The sequence below is a fragment of the Balaenoptera musculus genome, chromosome 3 (assembly GCF_009873245.2).
Source record: "Balaenoptera musculus isolate JJ_BM4_2016_0621 chromosome 3, mBalMus1.pri.v3, whole genome shotgun sequence".
Classification (NCBI taxonomy): domain Eukaryota; kingdom Metazoa; phylum Chordata; class Mammalia; order Artiodactyla; family Balaenopteridae; genus Balaenoptera; species Balaenoptera musculus.
In genome coordinates this window covers 130,877,541-130,903,953 of record NC_045787.1, presented here as the reverse complement: position 1 = coordinate 130,903,953, position 26,413 = coordinate 130,877,541, and positions in this window count along the sequence as shown.

Below are 26,413 nucleotides of genomic sequence, written 5' to 3'. Positions count from 1 at the left end.
TTCAGGAAGGGTGAATATCTAGAAGAAATGGGAACATTTCAGCATTCAGTCCGTACCAATGTACCTTTAAGGAAGAATAAAAACACTTTTCTGTTGCCAAGGATTTGAAGTCAAGCTCCAATAAGGCATTCTGCTTTTCAGAGGACCTATGAAACTCTGTCACTGGGGTAGGGATTCTGTCTTATTTATCACCATATCCTTAGTGCCCAGCCAGGAGCCTGGCACAGAATAAGATCTTTTTTGTTGTTCTTGCCCCTGAACCATTGTCATCATCATTTTTAAACCATTATTGAGATGTGATTGGCATGTAAAAAGCTGTGCCTATACAACTCACTGAGTTTGAGGATAAGTATACCCCCATACCCATGAGACCATCACCACTATCAAGGCCATAAACATATCCATCATTTCCCAGCATTGCCTGTCACCCCCTCATATTATTATTCTGTTTGTGTGTGTGGTAAGAACACCTAACATAAGAGCTACTGTCTTAGTAAAATTTAAGTATACAATACAGTACTGTTAGCTATATGCTGTATAGTATATCTCTATGCTATGAGGTAGAGTGGATCTCTATTTTATATAACTAAAACTTTGTATCTTTTGACCATCACTTCTACCCATTTTCCCTCTTCTTCCAGGCCCTCGCAACTACCATTGTACTCTCTGTTTCTATGATGTGACTATTTTAGATTCTACATATAAGTGAGATCATACAGTATTTGTCTTACTGTGTCTGGCTTCATGTGTCTTTGCATAATGCTCTCCCAGTAACTCATGTTGTTACAAATGGCAGAATTTCCCCCTTTTTTAAGGTTGAATAATATCTCATGTTATGTATATACCACATTTTCTTTACCCATTCATCCAGTGATGGGCACTTAGGTTGTTTCTATATCTTGGCTATTATGAATAATCCTGCAATGAACATGGGAGTGCAGTGATCTCTTCAAGATCCTGATTTCAATTCCTTTGGATAAATACTCAGAAGTGGAATTTCTGGGTCATATGTTAGTTCTATTTTTAGTTTTTTGAGGACCTTTCATACTGTTTTCCATAGTAGCTGCACCGGTTTACATTCCCACCAACGGTGCACAGGGGTCCCTTTTCTCTACACCCTTGCCAACACTTCTTAACTCTAGGATGTTAGGATGACTAGTTAAGTCATCCTAACAGGTGTGAGGTGATAGCTTATTGTGGTTTTGATTTGCATTTTCCTGATGATTAGTGATGTTCTTGATAAATGTTTGTTAAATAAATGAAAGAAAAACAAATCGCTGAAGAACCAGTTCAAAAGGATCAAATTACATTACGTCCACCTTAACAATCATGTATTGACCCTCTGCTGGGCAGGGCACCTCAAGATGGAGAGGACACCAAAACCATCCTTGAAGCATTTACTATTTAGCAGAAGAGACAAACACATGAACCAGTGATTTCTACGGGAGCTGGTGAAGGCACAGCTGTTTACCCTGTTTGTCCAAGGCAATTGTTTATCAGACTTTGTCTGTAAAATTTACTGAAAACCCTGGGGTAACATTCCCAAAGGGATTAAATGGGTAGGGTCCTAAATGTTGGCAAACTAGTCATAGACACTAAAGTTTCTTTATCCAGCACAAGTCTGGAATCACTGCTCATTCTGAGTGTGGGATGGCAGTAGGAGGGGGGTATTAGTTGCAGGTGAAGGTATCAGAAACTCAGATACACCAGTTCTACATACTAGACTTATTTGGTTCTCTTAGCATTTTCAGAAATGTGTGATCCCACAGCTGCAAATAAGACATGGTCACTGCTTGAACATTCACTTCCAATGAGACCATCAAAGAAAAACTAACAAAGTCTGCATTTTGTCCATTTTGCAGCCACTCTCCACTGTACGCCCTGTCGTTAGGGGAGCCCAGCAGACAAGTCATAAACAGTATAGGCCAGTGTTTTTACTAAGCTTCCTGCAAAATTCCAGGACTTAGCAAGTTTTATAGAGTAGAAAGACATTTTACATACATTGATTTGTACATTACAGGTATTTTTCCACATGAAGCCCTGCAAGGTGCAGTTATCCAAACGGCCAGACCTACAATTCAAGGCTGACAAGAAAGATCTACACCACAGAGGAAAATGTGCCACCAACGGATGATGAAATGAGTGGATTATCTTTTACGGTGATGCCATCAGTGAAAATTCTTCACATTTTGCTGATTACAATGTAAGCCAATACAAGAAGCCAGCGAGCAGAGGTAATTGCTAGTCAGCAATTTTCTCAGGAAACACCCCCGTGGAATTTTAAATAAGCTTTGAATTGAACTAAAAATTGCCTTTTCCTCAGTTATTTTCTTGCCTGATCATAAAAGATATTTTAAAAATTATTTTTAACTCATGTGTAGGTAACATGACCAGATTTCTCACTGCAGATCACAGAGCTGATTCGCTGACTTTAAAATTCTACATTTGGCCAACCCCTGTTATTTTTTTTAAGATAGAGGAAATTATTTTTATGAAGTTTGATGATTATGTTAAACTGCAATAACTTCATCACTGTAAAATTATTACGCTACACAGATCTTCATACTTATGAGAAGCATCGGCATCTCCCATGCCCGAGGCAAGGCTGTCATCTTAACACACAAGACAATCCAGTCTTACCTAGATAGGGGCAGCCCCTGATACATGAACACTCAGTGCATACAAGTTTCCTTCCAAACCTCATATCCTAAGGTTGTGCATTTTAAAATAATCTATATATGCATAGACGATGAGGAAGTTCAAATTCAATGTAAGACTGTGCCACTATTAACCTAAAAAGGGACTCCCTGTAACACAAATTTAGAAGTCAATAACAAGTTGGTAGTTTCGAAGAGAACCCCTCCACAGTGCCTTTGGAGGGCACTAGGGGAGGTATGCATCCTTGATATTCTAATTTTAAATTATAGCATTCTCCCCATGGGGAAATGCCTTCTGAGATTCAAACAAATGACATATCTTTTGGAACACAATGCATTTGGAGGTTGAAGACAAGCTCTGGTAGTGTTAAGACTTCCTCATGAAGTACAGACAACTGCTTTTCAGGCAGGAAGTAAAATCTCTGGTAAGACCCAAGGCTTTGGAGAGAGGAATACATTCCCTTATGTTCTACTTTTTGTCTTTGTTGTTGAAGTGGGCTCCATGTTGAACAGCGTTATCCACAATGAAATATTCACTTCCAAGATCATTATTCTAACTCCTGTGTTCCCAAACGGGCTTATGATAAAAAATTGAGGAACACTGAAGTACTTATGTAGGTCTCCCAAGCTTAACAATGAAATGCAGAATATTCCTAACTCTCAGGGTTTGATAGATCAATAGCCTGGCTTTCTCACTATACTGGGAGTCAGTATAACATAGTGACAGAGAACAGGGACTCCAATTCCACCCCTTATTAGCTGGGTGACCTTGAGCTTTCTTTCTGTGAAATGGGATTAATAGCAGTATTCACTCCCTTAGGTTGTTGCAAAAATTAAATTAGTTATTACCTGCAGTATTCTTAGAGTATCACATAGCCAACGCTCAATAATAGCTCAACAATGATTACTACATTCAGTAGGACCACTTCCTCACATAATCAATCTCCTCACACAACCTCTCAATAAGAAAAATAGACTTGAGAAGTGACAAATTTTAACTTCTTCCAAAAAGAAGGATATTATGGACATAATAGCTTGCTATTAAAAATACAGAAATACAACACGAAGGCATATATGTAAAAATATATAATATGTATATATTCAAAGGTACCAAAAGATAAATTTTATATATACAAAATTTATACATATACCATATTATTATATATATTATATAGTATATATAAATTTTATATATCTATATAAAATTTATCTTTTGGCAGCTTTTGATTTTCAAATGCCTAATAAATAAAATTAAAACAAACCCCACTTACACATTAAACAAACATACAGACAGAAGACAGGACACTGCTGGTTTTGAACCCATTTCATCCCTAAACGCTGATATAGAGGGACAGAGCATGGTTTGCTGCCACACAAATAAAGCCAGTTAAGAAATCAGCAGATCCCACACCCTTGTCAGGCTGCTGAAATGTGCTCCTGACCTGTCTCGTGGAGCAGAGGGGGCATTCCCAAGGTCCTTCTCTATGGAGACAGCATTCTCATTCTTCTGAGTGCTGCCAGGTGGCTTTTCAGTAACAGGGATGGACTACAGCTACAGAGCCCAACTCTTACCAATACATTTACCATTAAGAAGTCTGGCCAAGGACCAGCGTCAGTGTGGCTTTTCAGGATCACAGGCTTCAGGGAAGAGGATGAAGGTTGGGCTGTAGGGTCAAAGGGCTTGGGTTCAAATCCAGGCTCTATCTCCCAAGGGATGTTCAGCCTTCGTTAAGTTATTCTCTATGCCCAAGGATCTCCCACATGGCTGTGAATGAAAATGGTACCCATAGGTATATCACAAGGGTTCAACCTGAATCAAGTCAGGTGCTCAGCACAACTCCTGGCACTAAGTCAGTGTCCATATGAATTCTTGTGTTTCACCTACACTGCTGCAGCCTTGTTGCCCTTACTGTACCAAGATTCCCATGACAATCTTCATTAGCATAATTATAAAACAACTGTGGAACCAGTCACAAAATGTTTCTACATTCACAGTTCATTTGAAGATAAGAAGACAGGAAAGCAACTATTGATTATGTCTTACAAATAAGAAAAGCCAGGTGTTTGGTTTTCTGAAACCCCAAAGCTAGAAAGAATGAAGGCTAGAACATAATTCCAAGTAATGTAACCAGAACTTTTCACTCAGAGTAACTTGTACTTAATAAAACCTATAGGACTTCCCTGGTGGCGCAGTGGTTAAGAATCTGCCTGCCAATGCAGGGGACATGGGCTCGAGCCCTGGTCCGGGAAGATCCCACATGCTGTGGAGCAGCTAAGCCTGTGCACCACAACTACTGAGCCTGCATGCCACAACTACTGAAGCCCGCGCGCCTAGAGCTGGTGATCCACAACAAGTGCAACAAGAGAAGCCACCGCAATGAGAAGCCCGCGCACCGCAACAAAGAGTAGCCCCCACTCACGGCAACTAGAGAAAGCCCGTGCGCAGCTACGAAGACTCAGTGCAGCCAAAAATAAATAAATAATTTAATTAATTAATTATTTTAAAAAATAAAATAAAATAATAAATAAATAAAACCTATAACACTGTGTCTTTACCAAATATGACCTTGCTTCCTGCCATTAGTGGTGAGAGTGATGTCTCACTGTTCTTCAAATTCAAGTCCTACAAGAGGTAAAATATAGATGCAGCACCAACAAGCACCATAAGAACAGCATGCACTTACATATGTTGTTACATTAAATGCTTTATATGTGAGACCGCATTTAATTTTCACAACACCCCAATGACATGGATACTGCTAATAGGCCCATTTTCTAGATGAGAACACTGAGGATTGGGGAGGTTAATGAGTTCCCCAATGTCACACAGCCAGAGAGCCAAAATTTAAATCCAAGTCTTTCTGGACTCCAGAGTTCTTAACCAAAACGAACTGGGTCTAGCATGCTTCTAGTGTGTGGTGGTGGTGTTTTCTGTTTTTTTTCCCTCTGGAATGGTCTCCATTACCCCTCAGGAGAGATGCACAGAGTGAAAACCTTAGGGCAGACTGTATTTTCCAAGGAGGATCACTATAATATCTCTCATTCCACATGGTCCTTTTTTCAATGTGAACTTGATTAAGGAGGTGGTTGGGGTATGGGCTGTAGATTGGTTGCTTTGCACAGGAAAGGGCACGTGTCTGCTATCTCTAAAAATTAGCTAACCCTTGGAGCACAGTCTCTCCAGCATCAGGAAGGCTCCAGATGTCAAATCATCAGAAATACAGAAAATAAAAGGGCATATTCCACAGATGATTCCAGCCCCAGCCATCAACTTAATTCCAGACTTAAGGTCTTGCCAGCTGAGGCTCCAGACATTTCATGGCAGAGAAAATCTATCCTTGTTGTGCCCTGTCTGAATCTCTGACCAAAAGAACCATGAACATAGTGAGCTGGCTGTTTTACACCACTACATTTTAGAATAGTATGTTATGCACTGGTAGATAACCAATACAAAGTTTTGGCTTGAGTGATGATAATTTCAGTCAGCTCTCATTCATTTTGCCTTGTGGAAGGGGGAATTCCTGAGTACGCCGTTTCTCTTGGCATTACATTTTCACCAATTAGTGTTCATGAATGATATGAAAATGTGTTTAAGTTATTTTTACCTCTGCCTGCAGGAAGAGTTCTCATAGATTAGTGATGCTAATTTTTCAATGTTCTCATGAAATTTTCCCTTATTAAAAAGAGAAGAGACAATGGCGGAGTAGAAGGAAATGTGCTCACTCCCTCTTGTGAGAGCACCAGAATCACAACTAACTGCTGAACTATTATCAAAAGAAAGACACTGGAACTCACCAAAAGAGATACCCCACATCCAAAGACAAAGGAGAAGCTGCAGTGAGACGGTAGGAGGGGCACAATCACAATAAAATCAAATCCCATAACTGCTGCATGGGTGACTCACAAACTGGAGAACAATTATACCACAGAAGTCCACCCACTGGAGTGAAGGTTCTGAGCCCCACGTCAGGCTTCCCAACCTGGGGGTCCAACACTGGGAGGAGGAATTCACAGAGAATCAGACTTGGAAGGCTAGTGGGATTTGATTGCAGGACTTCAACAGGACTGGGGGAAACAGAGACTCCACTCTTGGAGGGTGCACACAAAGTAGTTCTGCATCAGGACCCAGGGGGAAGGAGCAGTGACCCCATAGGAGACTGAACCAGACCTACCTGCTAGTGTTGGAGGGTCTCCTGCAGAGACGGGGGTGGCTGTGGCTCACCACAGGGACAAGGACACTGGCAGGAGAAGTTCTGGGAAGTACTCCTTGGCGTAAGCCCTCCTAGAGTCCGCAATTAGCCCCACCAAAGAGCCTGTAGGCTCCAGTGCTGGGTCACCTCAGGCCAAACAAACAACAAGGAGGGAACTCAGCCCCACCCATCAGCAGACAAGCAGATTAAAGTTTTACTGAGCTCTGCCCACCAGAGCAACACCCAGCTCTACCCACCATTAGTCCACTCCCATCAGGAAGCTTGTGCAGTCCTCTAAGATAGCCTCATCCACCAGAAGGTAGACATTAGAAGCAAGAAGAACTACAGTCCTGCAGCCTATGGAATGAAAACCACAGTCACAGAAAGATAGACAAAATGAAAAGGCAGAGGACTATGTACCAGATGAAGGAACAAGATAAAACACCAGAAAAACAACTAAATGAAGTGGAGATAGGCAACCTTCCAGAAAAAGAATTCAGAATAATGATAGTGAAGGTGATCCAGGACCTCGGAAAAATAATGGAGGCAAAGATTGAGAGGATACAAGAAATGTTTAAAAAGACCTAGAAGAATTAAAAAACAAACACCTAGAAGAATTAAAGAACAAACAGAGATGAACAATACAATAACTGAAATGAAAAATACATTAGAAGGAAACAATAGAAGAATAACTGAGGCAGAAGAACGGATAAGTGACCTGGAAGACAGAATGGTGCAATTTACTGCCATGGAATAGAATAAAGAAAAAAGAATGAAAAGAAATGAAGACAGCATAAAAGACCTCTGGGACAACATTAGACGCATGAACATTCGCATTACAGGGGTCCCGGAAGGAGAAGAGAGAGAGAAAGAATGCTAGAAAATAATTGAAGAGATTATAGTCGAAAACTTCCCTAACATGGGAAAGGAAAGAGCCACCCAAGTCCAGGAAGTGTAGAGAGTCCCAGGCAGGATAAACCCAAGGAGAAACGCTGAGACACATAGTAATCAAACTGACAAAAATTAAAGACAAAGAAAAGTTATTGAAAGCAGCAAGGGAAAAATGACAAATAACATACAAGGGAACTCCTTTAAGTATAACAGCTCATTTCTCAGCAGAAACTTTACAAGCCAGAAGGGAGTGGCATGATATATTTAAAGTGATGAAAGAGAAGAACCTACAATCAAGATTACTGTACCCGGCAAGGACTGCATTCAGATTCGATGGAGAAATTTAAAGCTATACAGACAAGCAAAAGCTAAGAGAATTCAGCACCACCAAACCAGCTCTACAACAAACGCTAAAGGAATTTCTCAAAGTGGGAAAAAAAGAGAAGAAAAGGACCTACAAAAACAAACCCAAAACAATTAAGAAAATGGTAATAGGAACATACAAATCAATAATTACCTTAAATGTAAATGGATTAAATGCTCCAACCAAAAGACATAGACTGGCTGAAAGGATACAAAAACAAGAACCGTTTATATGCTGTCTACAAGAGACCCACTTCAGACCTAGGGACACATACAGACTGAAAGTGAGGGGATGAAAAAAGACATTCCATGCATACGGAAATCAAAAGAAAGCTGCAGTAGCAATTCTCAGAGCAGATAAAATAGACCTTAAAATAAAGAATGTTACAAGAGACAAGGAAGGAAACTAAAATATGATCAAGGGATCAATCCAAGAAGAAGATACAACAATTATAAATATAAATGCACCCAACATAGGAGCACTTCAATACATAAGGCAAATGCTAACAGCTGTAAAAGAGAAATTGACAGTAACACAATAACAGTGGGGGACTTTAACACCTCACTTACACCAATGGACAGATCATCCAGACAGAAAATTAATAAGGAAACACAAGCTTTAAATGACACAACAGACTAGATTTAATTGATATTTATAGGATATTCCATCCGAAAACAGCAGATTACTCTGTCTTTTCAAGTGCACAAGAACATTCTCCAGGAGAGATCACATCTTGGGTCACAAATCAAGCCTCAGTAAATTTAAGAAAATTGAAATGATATCAAGCATCTTTTCTGACCACAACGTTATGAGATTAGAAAGAAATCACAGGGGAAAATATGTAAAAAACACAAACACATTGAGGCTAAACAATACATTACTAAATAACCAAGAGATCACTGAAGAAATCAAAGGGGAAATCAGAAAATACCTTGAGACAAATGACAACGAAAACATGACGATCCAAAACCTATGGGATGCAGCAAAAGCAGTTCTAAGAGGGAAGTTTACAGCAATACAATCCTACCTCAAGACACAAGAAAAATCTCAAATAAACAATCCAACCCTACACCTAAAGGAACTAGAGAAAGAAGAACAAAAAACCCCCAAAGTCAGTAGAAGGAAAGAATTCATAAATATCAGAGCAGAAATAAATGAAATAGAAACAAAGAAAACAATAGCAAAGATCAATAAAACTAAAAGCTGATTCTTTGAGAAGATAAAATTGATAAAGCTTTAGCTAGCCTCATTAAGAAAAAGAGGGAGAGGACTCAAATCAATAAAATTAGAAATGAAAAAGGAGAAGTTACAAAGGACACTGCAGAAATACAAAGCATCCTAAGAGACTACTACAAGCAACTCTATACCAATAAGCTGGACAACCCAGAAGAAATGGACAAATTCTTAGAAAGCTATTACTTTACAAGACTGAATGAGGAAGAAATAGAAAATATGAACAGACCATCACAAGTAATGAAATTGAAACTGTGATTAAAAATCTTCCAACAAACAAAAGTCCAGGACCAGATGGCTTCACAGGTGAATTCTATCAAACATTTAGAGAAGAGCTAACACCTATCCTTCTCAAACTCCTCCAAAAAATTGCAGAGGAAGGAATACTCCCAAACTCATTCTATAATGCCACCATCACCCTGATACCAAAACCAGACAAAGATACTACAAAAAAAGAAAATTACAGACCAATATCACTCATGAATATAGATGCAAAAATCCTCAACGAAATACGAGCAAACAGAATGCAACAATACATTAAAAGGATCATACACCATGATAAAGTGGGATTTATCCCAGGGATGCAAGGATTCTTCAATATACACTAATCAATCAATGTGATACACCATATTAACAAATTGAAGAATAAAAACCATATGATCATCTCAATAGATGCAGAAAAAGCTTTTGACAAAATTCAACACCCATTTATGATAAAAACTCTCCAGAAAGTGGGCATAGAGGGAACCTACCTCAACATAATAAAGGCCATACATGACAAACCCACAGCAAACATCATTCTCAATGGTGAAAAACTGAAAGCATTTCCTCTAAGATCAGTAACAAGACAAGGATGTCCACTCCCGCCACTATTATTCAACACAGTTTTGGAAGTCCTAGCCATGGCAGTCAGAGAAGAAAAAGAAATAAAAGGAATCCAAATCAGAAAAGAAGAAGTAAAACTGTCACTGTTTGCAGATGACATGACACTATACATAGAGAATCCTAAAGATGCCACCAGAAAACTACTAGAGCTAATCAATGAATTTGGTAAAGTTGCAGGATACAAAATTAATGCACAGAAATCTCTTGCATTCCTGTTCACTAACAATGAAAGATCAGAAATAGAAATTAAGGAAACAGTCACATTCACCATTTCAACAAAAAAGAAAAAAATACCTAGGAATAAACCTACCTAAGGAGGTAAAAGACCTTTAGTCAGAAAACTTTAAGACACTGATGACAGACATTAAAGATGACACAAACAGATGGAGAAATATACCATGTTCTTGGATTGGAAAACTCAATATAGTGAAAATGACTACACTACCCAAAGCAATCTACAGATTCAATGCAATCCCTATCAAATTACCAGTGGCATTTTTTACAGAGCTAGAACAAAAAATCTAAAAATTTGTATGGAAACACAAAAGACCTCGAATAGCCAAAGCAATCTTGAGTGACAAAACGGAGCTGGAGGAATCAGACTCCCTGACTTCAGACTATACTACAAACCTACAGTAATCAAGACAATATGGTATTGACACCAAAACAGAAGTATAGATCAATGGAACAGGATAGAAAGCCCAGAAGCAAACCCACACAACTATGGTCAACTAATCTATGACAAAGGAGGCAAGGTTATACAATAGAGAAAAAAAAGTCTCTTCAATAAGTGGTGCTGGGAAAACTGGACAGCTGCATGTGAAAGAATGAAATTAGAACACTCTATACCCCATACACAAAAATAAACTCAAAATGGATTAAAGACCTAAATGTAAGACCAGACTCTATGAAACTCTTAGAGGAAAACATAGGAAGAACACTCTTTGACATAAAACACAGCAAGATCTTTTTTTGACCCACCTCCTAGAGTAACGGAAATAAAAACAAAAATAAGCAAATATGACCTAATGAAACTTAAAAGCTTTTGCACAGCAAAGGAAACTATAAACAAAACAAAAAGACAACCCTCAGAATGGGGGAAAATATTTGCAAACAATTCAACAGACAAAGGATTAATCTCCAAAACATATAAACAGCTCATGCAGCTCAATATTAAAAAAAGAAACAACCCAATCAAAAAATGGGCAGAAGACCTAAATAGACATGTCTCCAAAGAAGACATACAGATGGCCAAGTGGCAAATGAAAAGCTGCTCAACATCACTAATTATTAGAGAAATGCAAATCAAAACTACAATGAGGTATCACCTCACACCAGTTAGAATGGGCATCATCAGAAAATCTACAAACAACAAATGCTGGAGAGGGTGTGGAGAAAAGGGAACCCTCTTGCACTGTTGGTGGGAATGTAAATTGGTACAGTGACTATGGAGAACAATATGGAAGTTCCTTAAAAAACTAAAAATAGAATTACTATATGACCCAGCAATCCCACTACTGGGCATATACACAGAGAAAAACATAATTCAAAAGGACTCATGTACCCCAATGTTCATTGCAGCACTATTTACAATAGCCAGGTCATGGAAGCAACCTAAATGCCTGTCGACAGATGAATGGATAAAAAAGATATGGTACATATATACAATGGAATATTACTCAGCCATAAAAAGGAACGAAATTGCGTCATTTGTAGAGACGTGGATGGACCTAGAGACTGTCATGCAGATTGGACTAAGTCAGAAAGAGAAAAAGAAATACCGTACATTAATGCATATATGTGGAATCTAGAAAAATGGTACCGATGAACCGGTTTGCAGGGCAGAAATGGAGACACAGATGTAGAGAACAAACGTATGGACACCAAGGAGGGAAAGCAGGGGTGGTGGTGGTGGTGGGATGAATTGGGAGATTGGGATTGACATGTATACACTAATATGTATAAAATTGATAACTAATAACCTGCTGTATAAAAAAATTTTTCAAAAATAAAGCAAAGAGACAAGCTGCAATTTCTAAATCTGTACCACATGAGGCAGCCCTAGTGAAAAACATGTATCCTGACCTTCCTTGGCAAAAAGAAGAGTTGCAGTCATTTGTATAACCTGTACCAAGGCAGAAGGATAAATTCTCCAGAGTGTGCACAGAACAGTAAGAAAGGAGCAAGCAAGTTTTCAAGAGGTCTATTTCTATCTGATTCAGTTTGCTTTTCACAATAGCAGAACTCTGGTCTTAATTTGAAAGTAGCATCCAACCCAGAAGAGGAAAAAAAATTATGTATTTTGTGAGATGATGAAAATTAAAATTCAAAGTCATACGTCAATCTGAAAAAAGAATCTAAGATCTTTTAAGATTCAACCCCAAGAGAGGTGGAAAAGTGACATGGCAATCCCCATGTTAAGATAAAGAGAGAAATGAGCAAAGGCAGAAAAGTACCTCTAGGGAGAAAGTTGAATTTTTGTCCTCTGACCTTATCAAAAAGCATGCCTCTGGAGAGTTCAGAATACAGTCCCCTTTTGAGAGGGTACTGTTACATGATAGGGAAAAAAAAACTCCTTGTAGACTTGACTTTAAAAATAGTCACAGCTTATAAAGGCTCCCATCAGAAAGTAATGACAAATGTATGATAATACGTGACTTCCATTTTATCCCAATAATATGTTACTTTCTATTTAATAATCATTTTTGGTCATAAAATCTAGAAGTTGTTTTGGGTTCAGAACAGGAAAGGATGAGTCAAAGATGACTGCAAAGTGCTTCTGATTCTGTTCATACTTAAAATAGTCACTCAACAAATTTTTATAGAAACCTACTATACATGTGGCACTGTGGTATGATGTTCACTTTAGACAACATAGGCACACTTCCCAGGGTATACGCTATTCTCTTGAACTAAGGGAACTAATTCATCCCAAAAGAATCCATTGATGTGTTTCTTCACAACCCTGAAAGAAGACCCTGCTGTATGCCCAAACTATTTAGGTCCAGACATTCTCAAATTGTGGTTGAGCATCTGAATCAACAGGAGGTCTTCCTGAAAGGGATCTATGCAGAGATGGTGGTTTCCTTCAGTACACATGAGACAAAAGGCAATTTTCAAAAAACCTTTCCTCAATATCAAGAGGAAACCATAATAATAATAATAATAATAATAATAACAACAACAGCAGCAGCAGCAGCAACAATACTAGTAAAAAAAATAGTAGGATTCAAAAGCCTAGATTAAAAATAGAACTTTCCAGCATGGTGATTATACCTAATAACACTGCATTGTGCACATGAATGTTGCTAAGACAGTAGATTTTTTGTGTGTGGAATCAATGAACACTGTTCTAAATTGTTGCCAAAATCTGTTTGTGAAAGTGCTTTGTATGACTGATGTGACTTTCCTCCAGATTTCAAGTCATTCTGGCTATTAAATGCCACTAGCTTGATTGTACAAATTCTGGGTGCACAGTTTCGTGTCTGCCGGGGTCATTCTGTTAACCAAGCACTGAAAGGCAAAAGTCAGTTGGAAAACTAGCAGATACCTTTCTTTGAACACCTCAGCCTGTTTTTACAGGGTGATTGGTGGGGAAGCTGTTCACACAATTGGATGGGATGGGATCAGGTTATTGTGCTTCAATTTTGGCTTTCAACCAGCTTTGTACTGCTCTCCGGGAGGTTCTGTATACATGTGGAGGCTTCACGCAGTGCTTTAGGTGCTTGTGACCTAGATGTATCGGTTTCTGTTGTTTATATCACAGCTTGGAAATGAACAGCCATAATGGAATCTGTGACCTGTTAAAAGCTAAATATTTTGGACTGTGCCACACTAACCGTGATATGAGACCCTGTGGTAAATTATCTCATTACTTAGTCAGATTTTAAAAATATGTATTTAAAACTTGCTATGAAGAGTAGAACTGCTCAAAGTAGTGGGGATACAGAGTAGAATGTGAAGGAAACATGTGAAAAGCAATCACAAAAATATTGCCCTCTTTAAGGTGAGAGACCCATTTCTTACAGGGAGTGATGGCTCAATACTTTTTTTAACTAAGATATAATTGACATATAATATTTGTTTCAGGTGTAGGACATAATGACTTGTTATATGTATACACTGTGAAGTGATCACCACAATAAGTTTAGTTACCATCCATCACCACACATACTTAGAAATTTTTTCCTTGTGATGAGAACTTTCCAAGATGTACTCTCGGAGCAACTTTCAAATATACAACACGTTATCTGTAACGACAGTCACCACGCTGTACATTACATTCCCAGAAATTATAACTGGAAGTTTGTACCTTTTGACCAACTTCGCCCGTTTCGCCCAGCCCTCCCCCTCCACCACCTGCCTCTGCCAACCACCAATCTGTTCTCTGCACGTATGAGTTGTGTGTGTGTGTGTGTTTTAAGTTTCCACATGTGAGATTATACAGTATTTGTCTTTCTGTATGACTTATTTCACTTAACATAATGCCCTCAAGGTCCATCTATGTCGTCTCTGATGGCAGGATTTCTCTTTTATGGCTGAATTATATTCCAGTGTGTGTGTGTGTGTGTGTGTATGGTAAATACTGCAATTAACATGCGGCTGTAGATATCTTTTCAAGATAGTGATTTCATTTCCTTCAGATAAATATCCAGAAGTGGATGCTGGATAAGATAGTAGTTCTATTTTTTAGTTTTCTGTGGAACCTCCATACTGTTTTCCACAGTGGCTGCACCAGTTTACATTCCCACTAACAATGAACAAGGGTTCCCTTTTCTCCACATACTTTCTAACATTTGTCATTTTTTGGTCTTTGTGATAGTAGCCATTCTAACAAATGTGAGGTGATATCTCACTGTCAACACATCTTTAAATCACAAGATACTGCACCTGTGGTGAAGTTCACAGCTGAGGGTCAAAGGTTTCTGGGTCTTACTGGGGATCCTCTTCACCCTCAGAGGCACTTTTAGGAATAAAGGACTACATTTGATCATTTTTAAAAGACTTGAGCTCTCAAAAATCTTAAATTGCAGTTTTAAAAGCACAAACATTAATTTCAACACACCTGATAACTATTTTACTGTTAGAACTTCATACTGATCCTTCAGAAGAGAATGCCTGTGGTCAGTACACACACATGGATATCAATTCAACTTCAAGATCTTTGTTCCCAATAAAAACGTTAGCCCTATGAAAGCAAGGAAGTATATATTTCATTAAAGCTTTAGGAAGGAAAAGGAGTGATGGTAATTATAGCTAATGATACCATATTATACTCCTCAATGCTGCTAAGAGAGTAGATCTTAAATGTTCTCAATACAAGAAAAAAAATGGTAATTATGTGACAGGACGGAGGTGTTAGCTAATGCTACAGTGGTGATCATTTTGCAATATAGAAATGGATCAAATCAACACGCTGTACACCTTAAACTTACTCAATGTGATATGTCAATTATATCTCAGTAAAGCTGGAAAAGTAAAAATTTTTTAAAAATGGAACTTTTATCACATGCCTAAAAGGCCCTTGAGGACTGCAAACCCACATTCATTCTTCACCCTCCCTAACATCATTATCTGGCTTTATTTGGCCCCAGTGCCCAGTTTGTCCCTGCCTGCCTTTCAGCCTCATCCCACTCCTCCTATGGCAGGATGGACCTCCTTTGACTTCCTCTGAAGCACTAAGCTCTTTCAAGTCTTGAGGCTTTCCTCATCCTGGAACCTCTTCCCTCAACCATGATTCAGTCAACTACTCCTTTTCCTTTAGGTCTCAGCTTGAGAGGCCAGAGCCTCTCTGACCCCAAAGATTAGGTCATTCCCTCACTGTACTATGTTGTCACCAGGCCCTCCATTTCCTTTTCATCGTCTCCTATTATGATGAGAATAGAACAGAGAATTATTGGTGGGATTCTTTGTTTGATGTGTATCTCCTCCAACAAAACCTGAACTGCAAACTGGCAGACAACACAGCTTACAACCTACTATCCCAGAACCTAAAACCATGCCTCGCTTCCTAGTAGATGCTCCATAAATATCTGTTGAATGGATGGATGACAAACACCAAAGATTTTTCCTCTTCTACCAGATCAACTTTCACTTATTTCCCAGACATATATATATATACACACACACACACACACACACACACACGTTTTTTCATATTCTTTCCCACTATAGTTTATTGAATATAGTTCCCTGTGCTATACAGCAGGACCTTGTTGTTTATCTATTTTATATATAGTAGTTTGTATCCGCTAATCCCAAACTCCTAATTTATTCCTCCCCCTCCCCCTTTCCCCATTGGTAACCCTAAATTTGTTTTCTATGGCTACGAGTCTGTTTCTGTTTTGGAAATAAGTTCATTGGTATCATATTTTAGATTTCACATATAAGTGATATCATATATTTTTTGTCCTGAGGGTGATGGGGGCCTCGTAGAATGAGTTTGGGAGTGTTCCTCCCTCTGCTATTTTGGAAGAGTTTGAGAAGGATAGGTGTTAGCTCTTCTCTAAATATTTGATAGAATTCGCCTGTGAAGCCATCTGGTCCTGGGCTTTAGTTTGTTGGAAGATTTTTAATCACAGTCTCAATTTCAGTGCTTGTGACTGGTCTGTTTATATTTTCTATTTCTTCCTGGTTCAGTCTCTGAAGGTTGTGCTGTTCTAAGAGTTTGTCCATTTCTTCCAGGTTGTCCATTTTATTGGCATAGAGTTGCCTGTAGTAATCTCTCATGATCCTTTGTATTTTACTCTCCTTTTTCGTTTCTAATTCTATTGATTTGAGTCTTCTCCCTTTTTTTATTGATAAGTCAGTCTAATGGTTTATAAATTTTGTTTATCTTCTCAAAGAACCAGCTTTTACTTTTTTTGATCTTTGCTATTGTTTCCTTCATTTCTTTTTCATTTCTTTCTGATCTGATCTTTATGATTTCTTTCCTTCTGCTAACTTTGGGGTTTTTTTCTGTTCTTCTTTCTCTAATTGCTTTAGGTGTAAGGTTAGGTTGTTTATTTGAGATGTTTCTTGTTTCTTGAGGTAGGATTGTATTGCTATAAACTTCCCTCTTAGAACTGCTTTTGCTGCATCCCATAGGTTTTGGGTCATCATGTTTTCATTGTCATTTGTTTCTGTCATTTTTGATTTCCTATTTGATTTCTTCAGTAATCTTTTGGTTATTTAGTAGTGTATTGTTTAGCCTCCATGTGTTTGTATTTTTTACAGATTTTTTCCTGTAATTGATATCTAGTCTCATAGCACTGTGGTCGGAAAAGATACGTGATAACGATTTCAATTTTTTTAAGTTTACCAAGGCTTGATTTGTGACCCAAGATATGATCTATCCTGGAGAATGTTCCACGAGCACTTGAGAAGAAAGTGTATTCTGCTGTTTTTGGATGAAATGTCCTTTAAATATCAATTAAGTCCATCTTGTTTAATGTATCATTTAAAGTTCGTGTTTCCTTACTTATTGTCATTTTGGATGATCTGTCCATTGGTGAAAGTGAGGTGTTAAAGTCCCCTACTATGATTGTGTTACTGTGGATTTCCCCTTTTATGGCTGTTAGCATTTGCCTTATGAATTGAGGTGCTCCTATGTTGGATGTGTAAATATTTACAATTGTTCTATCTTCTTCTTGGATTGATCCCTTGATAATTATGTAGTGTAGTTCTTTGTCTCTTGTAATAGTCTTTAAAGTCTATTTTGTCTGATATGAGAATTGATACTCCAGCTTTCCTTTGATTTTCATGTGCATGGAATATCTTTTTCCATTCCCTCACTTTCAGTCTGTATGTGTCCCTAGGTCTGAAGTGGGTCTCTTGTAGATAGCATATAAATGGTTCTTGTTTTTGTATCCATTCAGCCAGTCTATGTCTTTTGGGTGGAGCACTTAATCCATTTACATTTAAGATAGTTATCGATATGTATGTTCCTATTACCATTTTCTTAATTGTTTTGGGTTTGTTATTGTAGGTCTTTTCCTTCTCTTGTGTTTCCTGCCTAGAGAAGTTCCTTTAGCATTTGTTGTAAAGCTGGTTTGGTGGTGCTGAATTCTCTTAGCTTTTGCATGTCTGTAAAGGTTTTAATTTCTCCATCAAATCTAAATGAGATCCTTGCTGGGTAGAGTAATCTTGGCTGTAGGTTTTTCCCTTTCATCACTTTAAATATGTCTTGCCACTCCCTTCTGGCTTGCAGAGTTTCTGCTGAAAGATCAGCTGTTAACCTTATGGGAATTCCCTTGTATGTTATCTGTTGTTTTTCCCTTGCTGCTTTTAATATTTTTTCTTTGTATTTAATTTTTGATAGTTTGATTAATATGTGTCTTGCTGTGTTTCTCCTTGGATTTATCATGTATGAGACTCTCTGTGCTTCCTGGACTTGATTACCTATTTCCTTTCCCATATTAGGGAAGTTTTCAACTGTAATCACTTCAAATATTTTCTCAGTCCCTTTGTTTTTCTCTTCTTCTTCTGGGACCCCTATAATTCGAATATGGGTGCATTTAATCTTGTCCCAGAGGTCTCTGAGACTGTCCTAAATTCTTTTCATTCTGTTTTTCTTTATTCTGCTCTGCAGTAGTTATTTCCACTATTTTATCTTCCAGGTCACTTATCCGTTCTTCTGTCTCAGTTATTCTGCTACTGATTCCTTCTAGAGAATTTTTAAGTTCATTTATTGTGTTGTTCATCATTGTTTGTTTGCTCTTTAGTTCTTCTAGGTCCTTGTTAAATGTTTCTTGTATTTTCTCCATTCTACTTCCAAGATTTTGTATCATCTTTACTATCATTACTCTGAATTCTTTTTCAGATAGACTGCCTATTTCCTCTTCATTTGTTTGGTGTGATGGGTTTTTACCTTGCTCCTTCATCTGCTGTGTGTTTCTCTGTCTTCTCATTTTGCTTAACTCACTGTGTTTGGGGTCTCCTTTTAGCAGGCTGCAGATTCGTAGTTCCCATTGTTGTTGATGTCTGCCCCCAGTGGCTAAGGTTGGTTCAGTAGGTTGTGTAGGCTTCCTGGTGGAGCGGACTGGTGCCCGTGTTCTGGTGGATGAGGCTCGATCTTGTCTTTCTGTTGGGCAGTGCTACTTCTGGTGGTGTGTTTTGGGGTGTCTGTGACCTTATTATGATTTTAGGCAGCCTCTCTGCTAATGGGTGGGGTTGTGTTCCTGTCTTGCTAGTTGTTTGGCATACGGTGTCCAGCATTGTAGCTTGCTGGTCATTGAGTGGAGCTGGGTCTTAGCACAGAGATGGAGATCTCTGGGAGAGCTTTTGCCATTTGATATTACGTGGAGCCGGGAGGTCTTTGGTGGACCAACATCCTGAACTCGGCTCTCCAACCTCAGAGGCACAGGCCTGACACCCAGCTGGAGCACGAAGACCCTGTCAGTCACACGGCTCAGAAGAAAAGGGAGGAAGAAAAGAAAGAAAGAAAGAAAAAAATAAAATAAAGTTATTAAAATAAAAAATAAAATTATTAAAAATGAAAAAAATTAAAAAGAAAAAAAGAAAAAAAAAAAGAAAAAGAAAGAAAGAAGAGAGCAGCCAGACCCAAAAACAAATCCACCAATGATAACATGAGATAAAAATACTAAAAAACAAACAAACAAACAAAAAACCAGACAGACAGAACCCTCGGACAAATGGTAAAAGCAAAGCTATACAGACAAAATCACACAAAGAAGCATACACATACACACTCACAAAAAGAGAAAAAGGAAAAAAAATATACCTCTATATATTTAAAAAAAGGAAGAGAGCAACGAAATCAGTAAACAAATCTACCAATGATAATAAACTCTAAATACTAAACTAAGATAAACATAAAATCAGAAACAAATGAGATGCAGAAAGGAAACCCCAAGTCTACAGTTGCTCCCAAAGTCTACTGCCTCAATTTTGGGATGATTCATTGTCTATTCAGGTATTCCACAGATGCAGGGTACATCAATTTGATTGTGGAGATTTAATCCACTGCTCCTGAGGCTGCATGGAGAGATTTCCCTTTCTCTTCTTTGTTCGCACAGCTCCTGGGGTTCAGCTTTGGATTTGGCCCTGACTCTGCATGTAGGTCGCCTGAGGGCATCTGTTCTTCACTCAGACAGGACGCAGTTAAAGAAGCAGCTGATTCTGGGGCTCTGGCTCACTCAGGCCGGGGTGAGGGAGGGGCATGGAATGTGGGGCGAGCCTGCAGCGGCAGGCGCCGGCGTGATGTTGCAGCAGCCTGAGGCGTGCCGTGTGTTCTCCTGTGGACGTTGTCCCTGGATCACGGGACCCTGGCAGTGGTGGGCTGCACAGGCTCCTGGGAGGGGAGGTGTGGATAGTGACCTGTGCTTGTGTACAGGCTTCTTGGTGGCGGCAGCAGCAGCCTTAGCGTTTCATGCCCGTTTCTGGTGTCCGCGCTGAGCGCCGTCTCTGGTGTCCGCGCTGATAGCCACGGCCCGGGCCCATCTCTGGAGCTCATTTAGGCGGTGCTCTGAATCCCCTCTCCTCCCACACCCTGTAACAATGGTCTCTTGCCTTTTCGGCAGTTCCAGACTTTTTCCCGGACTCCCTCCCGGCTAGCTGTGGCATACTAGCCCCCTTCAGGCTGTGTTCACGCAGCCAACCCCAGTCCTGTCCCTGGGGTCTGACCTCCGAAGCCTGAGCCTCAGCTCCCAGCCCCCAGCCCCCACCCGCCCTGGTGGGTGAGCAGACAAGCCTCTTGGGCTGGCAAGTGCTGGTCAGCACCGGTCCTCTGTGCAGGAATCTCTCTGCTTTGCCCCCTGCACGCCTGTTGCTGCGCTCTCCTCCGTGGCTCCAAAGCTTCCCCTCATCCACCCCCCGTCTCTGCCAGTGAAGGGGCTTCCTAGTGTGTGGAGACTTTTCCTCCTTCACAGCTCCCTCCCACTGGTGCAGGTCCTGTCCCTCTTCTCTTGTCTCTGTTTTTTCTTTTTTCTTTTGTCCTACCCATATACGTGGGGAGTTTCTTGCCTTTTGGGAAGTCTGAGGTCTTCTGCCAGCGTTCAGTAGGTGTTCTGTAGGAGCTGTTCCACATGTAGATGTATTTCTGATGTATTTGTGGGGAGGAAGGTGATCTCCACGTCTTACTCCTCCGCCATCTTGAAGGTCTCTCCTCCAGTATTTATTACTTGTAGACTTTTGAATGATGGCTTTCTGATCAGTGTGAGGTGATACCTCATTGTAGTTTTGATATGTGTTTCTCTAATAATTAGCGATGTTGAGAATCTTTTCATGTGCCTATTGGCCATCTCTATGTTTTCTTTGGAGAAATGTCTATTTAGGTCTTCTGCCCATTTTTTGATTGGGTTATTTGTTTTTTTGCTATTGAGTCATGTGAGCTCTTTGTATACTTTGGAAATTAAGCCCCTGTTTGTTGCATTGTTTGCAAATATTTTCTCCCATTCTGTAGGCTGTCTTTTCATTTTGTTTATGGCTTCCTTTGCTGTACAAAAGCTTATAAGTATGATTAGGTCCCATTTGTTTATTTTTGCTTTTATTTCTATTGCCTTGGGAGACTGACCTAAGAAAACAATGCTATGATTTATGTCAGAAAATGTTTTACCTATGTTCTCTTCTAGGAGTTTTATGGTGCCGTGTCTTATATTTAAGTCTTTAAGCCATTTTCAGTTTATTTTTGTGTAGGGTGTGAAGGAGCGTTCTAATTGCATTGATTTACATGTGGCTACCCAGGTTCTAGAAAGCTTTTCTTAACAATCCTCTACATGAGATCAAGTCCTTTGAGTGTAGGAAAAGAATCTAATAGAGGCAAACCTCAGAGACAATGTGGGTTCAGTTCCAGACCAATGCAGTAAAGAGGGTCACGCAAATTTTCTGATTTCCCTGTGCATATAAAAGTAATGTTTACATTATACTTTAGTCTATGAATTGTGCAATAGCATTATGTCTAAAAAATGTATATATCTCATGAAAAAATATTTATGGTTAAAAAATATTCAGCATAATCTGAGCCTTCAGTGTGTTGTGATCTTTAGGCAATAGTAACATCAAAGATCACTGATCACAGATCATAGTAACAAATATAACAACGAAAAAGTCTGAAATATTGCAAGAATTTCAAAAACATGACACAGAGATACAAAGTGAGCAAATGTTGTTGGAAAAAATGGTGCTGATAGACTTGCTTAATGCAGGGTTGCCACAAACTTTCAGTTTGTAAAAATAAAAACCCACAATATCTGAAAGTACAATAAAGTGAGGCGTGCTAAAACCGGGTATGCCTGTCTATCTAAGGGCAGTGCCTGACAGGATCCCAAACACTTTGGTAAGCACTCAATAAATATTTGGTACACCAAACTGAGTAGTTTGGTTTTAATTTTCTGTAGAAAATGAGGAACCTCATTCCATGTTTTAACATAAACATGTAAAGTGTCAAAAAGTCAAAACAGTTGTTTGTCTTGGCTTACACTTAACATTTTTAACGTATGCTGCAAGAATAAAGACAAAGAATAGCAGCAAAGCATATAATCATCTTTTTTTTAACCATCTCAGAGGAATTTCCAGCATTCTATAACTAGATATAAAAAAGAAGGTTTCTGAAGGAAGGGAGATGATAGTTATAAAAGAACAGAGAGTTCAAAAGAATGCGTATCATCACATTCTTTATGCGAAAAATAATCTTTATTCAAAAGAGTTTCTTCCTAGGCATTGCTTCCTTTCCCCTTAGCAATCTTTTTAAAGTCTCTTGATCACACCACCTGCTCCCTCCTGAGCTTGGGGTTACACCTGTGAAATAGCAACCTTGGTTGGCAGCTACCTGCTGTTGGCTGTGAACTCCATTCAGTGTGATCCCTTTGAGTCTGAATTCAAACTCAGTGTCATGTACCTCAGTATGCTGTTTAAGAAAAAACAGCTTGGTCCTTAAGAGATTAACCTGCCAATCACAGGTAGATGCCTCTTACCCCCCGGGCACAGGCAAGTTGTACAAAGCAGTGAAAGCATTTAAATGGAACTTTGAAATATCAAACCATTTATTCCCGTGTGTGTGTGTGTGTGTATCTTATAATTGTGTATATATTGTGTTTACTCATGAAATGAAATTTGTTTTGTTCAGATAAAGCTCTAAAAAGCATAGTGCTTTACAGTTAGGTAGCATTTTATACCTTCAAAGCCTTTGCGCAGATAGTAAACAATTAGACAAAGAGGATATGAAACTTGACTTGGGAAGTGATTTACATTGAGGTTCTCAAAGTTCACAGGGGTCTGGAAGCAGAAGCATCAGCATCACCTGGGAGCTTGTTAGAAAGGCAGAATCCTGGGCCCTATCCAGAACTACTGATTCCCCAACTTTGGAGATGGGTTTTACATGTCCTCCAAGTGACTGTGAGACATGCTCAACTTTGAGAACTGCTGGCTTGGAGAAAGACGCACAGGAGATTTTGTACAGTGCTGGTAAAGACCACAGAAAATGCTCACCAAGTGTTAGGGCTGAAACCTGGCTCCTCCACTTACTTCAGCAACTTGTTCACTGACATGGTCTCAGATTCCCCATCTCAAAAACTGGAGTAATAATAATACCACAAGGAGTTGCTGCAAAAATTAAACAGTAAGATGCATGAAGTGCTTGGGATAGCATCCAATAAACGTTAGCAATTATTGAATGGGTCAGATCCATTAAATAGAGAGACTGGAAGTTGGGAAAGCCTGGAGGCCAAGAGGGTAGGAAAATTCTAAAATTATCTATGACTAAAAAGAGTAGAAGTCAAGAAATAAATGACAATGTACCCCAATGTTCATAGGAGCATTATTTACAGTGGCCAAGATATGGAAGCAACCTAAATGATGAATGGATAAGGAAGATGTGGTATACATATATACAATGGAATATTACTCAGCCATAAAAAGAATGAAATTTTGCCATTCGCAGCAAAATAGATGGACTTGGAGGGTATTATGCTAAGGGAAATAAGTCAGAGAAAGACAAATACTGTATGATATCACTTATACGTGGAATCTAAAAAAAAAACAAACTAGTGAATATAACAAAAAAGAAGCCAACTCAAAGATATAGAGAACAAACTAGCAGTTACCAGTGGGGAGAGGGAAATGAGAGGGACAATATAGGGGTATGGGATTCAGAGGTGCAAATTATTATGTATAAAATAAGCTATAAAGATATATTGTACAACACGGGGAATAGAGCTAATATTTTATAATAACTATAAATGGAGTGTAATGTTTAAAAATTGTGACTCACTATATTGCACACCTGTAATTTATATAATATTTTACATAAACTATACTTTAAAAGAAAATAAAAATAAATAAATAAATAAAATGAAAATGCGTGCATTCACTGCAAGGTTAAGTCTTATTTTTATACTTGATTCGTGTGGAAATCCCAGCCTACCCCACAAACATCATAGAAGTATCTGATGGGACTTCCCTGGTGGTGCAGTGGATAAGAATCCGCCTGCCAATGCAGGGGACATGGGTTCAATCCCTGGTCCGGGAAGATCCCACATGCCACAGAGCAACTAAGCCCGTGTGCCACAACTACTGAGCCTGTGCTCTAGAGCCCGCGAACTGCAAATACTGAGCCCGCGGGCCTAGAACCCATGCTCCGCAACAAGAGAAGCCACCACAGGGAGAAGGCCACGCACCGCAACAAAGTAGCCCCCGCTCGCCACAGCTAGAGAAAGCCCACATGCAGCAACAAAGACCCGCCGCACCCAAAAATAAATGAATGAATAAATTTTTTTTAAAAAGTCTCTGATAACAGCATATAAGATCACCCATGTGCTTTCCTTATCTAACACAGATGGAGGAAGAGTAGGCAAAGATTGACATATCTTTACAATATTATAATAGCACTGCTATTTTTCAAGTCTTTATATGTTACATCCAGAAATTCTATGGCTTCCTGGTTTCAGTACCATTACTGATATTAAACATGCTGCTGTGGCTCCAGAAAAAATAAAACAGGTATGTTTTTGTGCAAAACAGCTTAGAGGGAAGCAACACTATCTCAGAGCCGCTCAGAGCCCTTAGTTTAAGAAACAGCGAATCCTCCCAATTGTACAGCTTTCAAGCATGTTTTTTTGCTACATGGAAACAAGTCAAAGGCATCAAATGCTGACTCCGACAGCTGTTGTCTCTCATTTTCAACCTGACACAATGAGTTTCAAGACTTCAAGGCTGCTGCCCAGAAGTGGTGGTGAGGCCTGAGTAATTGGTTTGGAAGAGTGAAGAAATTGAACAAAAGGAAGGAAGGAACAAACATGGTCTCATTCTTATTCTTGAGCTATCAGTCTGGAATTTATTTACTCCTGGTGGAATTCTACAAGTCAAACCATGATTCTTCATAGTGCAAAATATGCAAGGATATATTCATCCTGTATTATACATGCCCAGCCTATCGACACAAAGAGATGAGGTGGACACACGAGGGTGGCTGATCAGAAGAATCTTGCTCACCACCTGTTGAGGGTGTGATACTATTTCTTGCTTCCTCATAAATTAAGAACATTCTCATTATACTGAATGATATTTATTTAAAGCTACATTATCTACTTACAGAATGCAAACTAAAATTCATTGCTTTTGAATCCTGTGCTGTCATTCCAGTAAGAGGAACTGGTAATTTGCGCATTAAAATTCCGCTTGCCAATACTGAGATCCACCATATTCGATTAGAAACTAGATTCCAGGGATGAGCGAGGGAGTGATAACTGTAACCTAGTATGATAGAAAATATGCCATTGGTACTAAGTGAAACAAAGGGTTGGCAAACAACGGCCCACAGGTCAAATCGAGCTAGCCACCATGAGCTAAGACACATTTTATCATCTTTAAATGGTTGAAAAAAAAATCTAAAAATAACATTTCATAACTCATGAAAGTTATGTGAAATTCAAATTTCAGTGCCCATAAATAAAGTTTTATTGGACTGTATACATATTGTCTATGGCTGTTTTGATGTGACAACAGCAGAGACAGTATAGCCTATGAAGCCTAAAATACTTACCACCTGCTCTTGATAGAAAAAAATTTGCCCATGCTTGAGTTAAACAAAGAGCAAAAGTGGAGATGGGTCTACTGGTTCTATCTTTCACTCTTATACTTTCTTGCCAATTGCAAAGAAACATGCACTCTTGAGAAAGTGTATTAATTACAAGAACAGGAACAGCCACATTGACTCAATGCTTCCAGTGTTCTGGGGAAATGAAACACGCATTATCTCA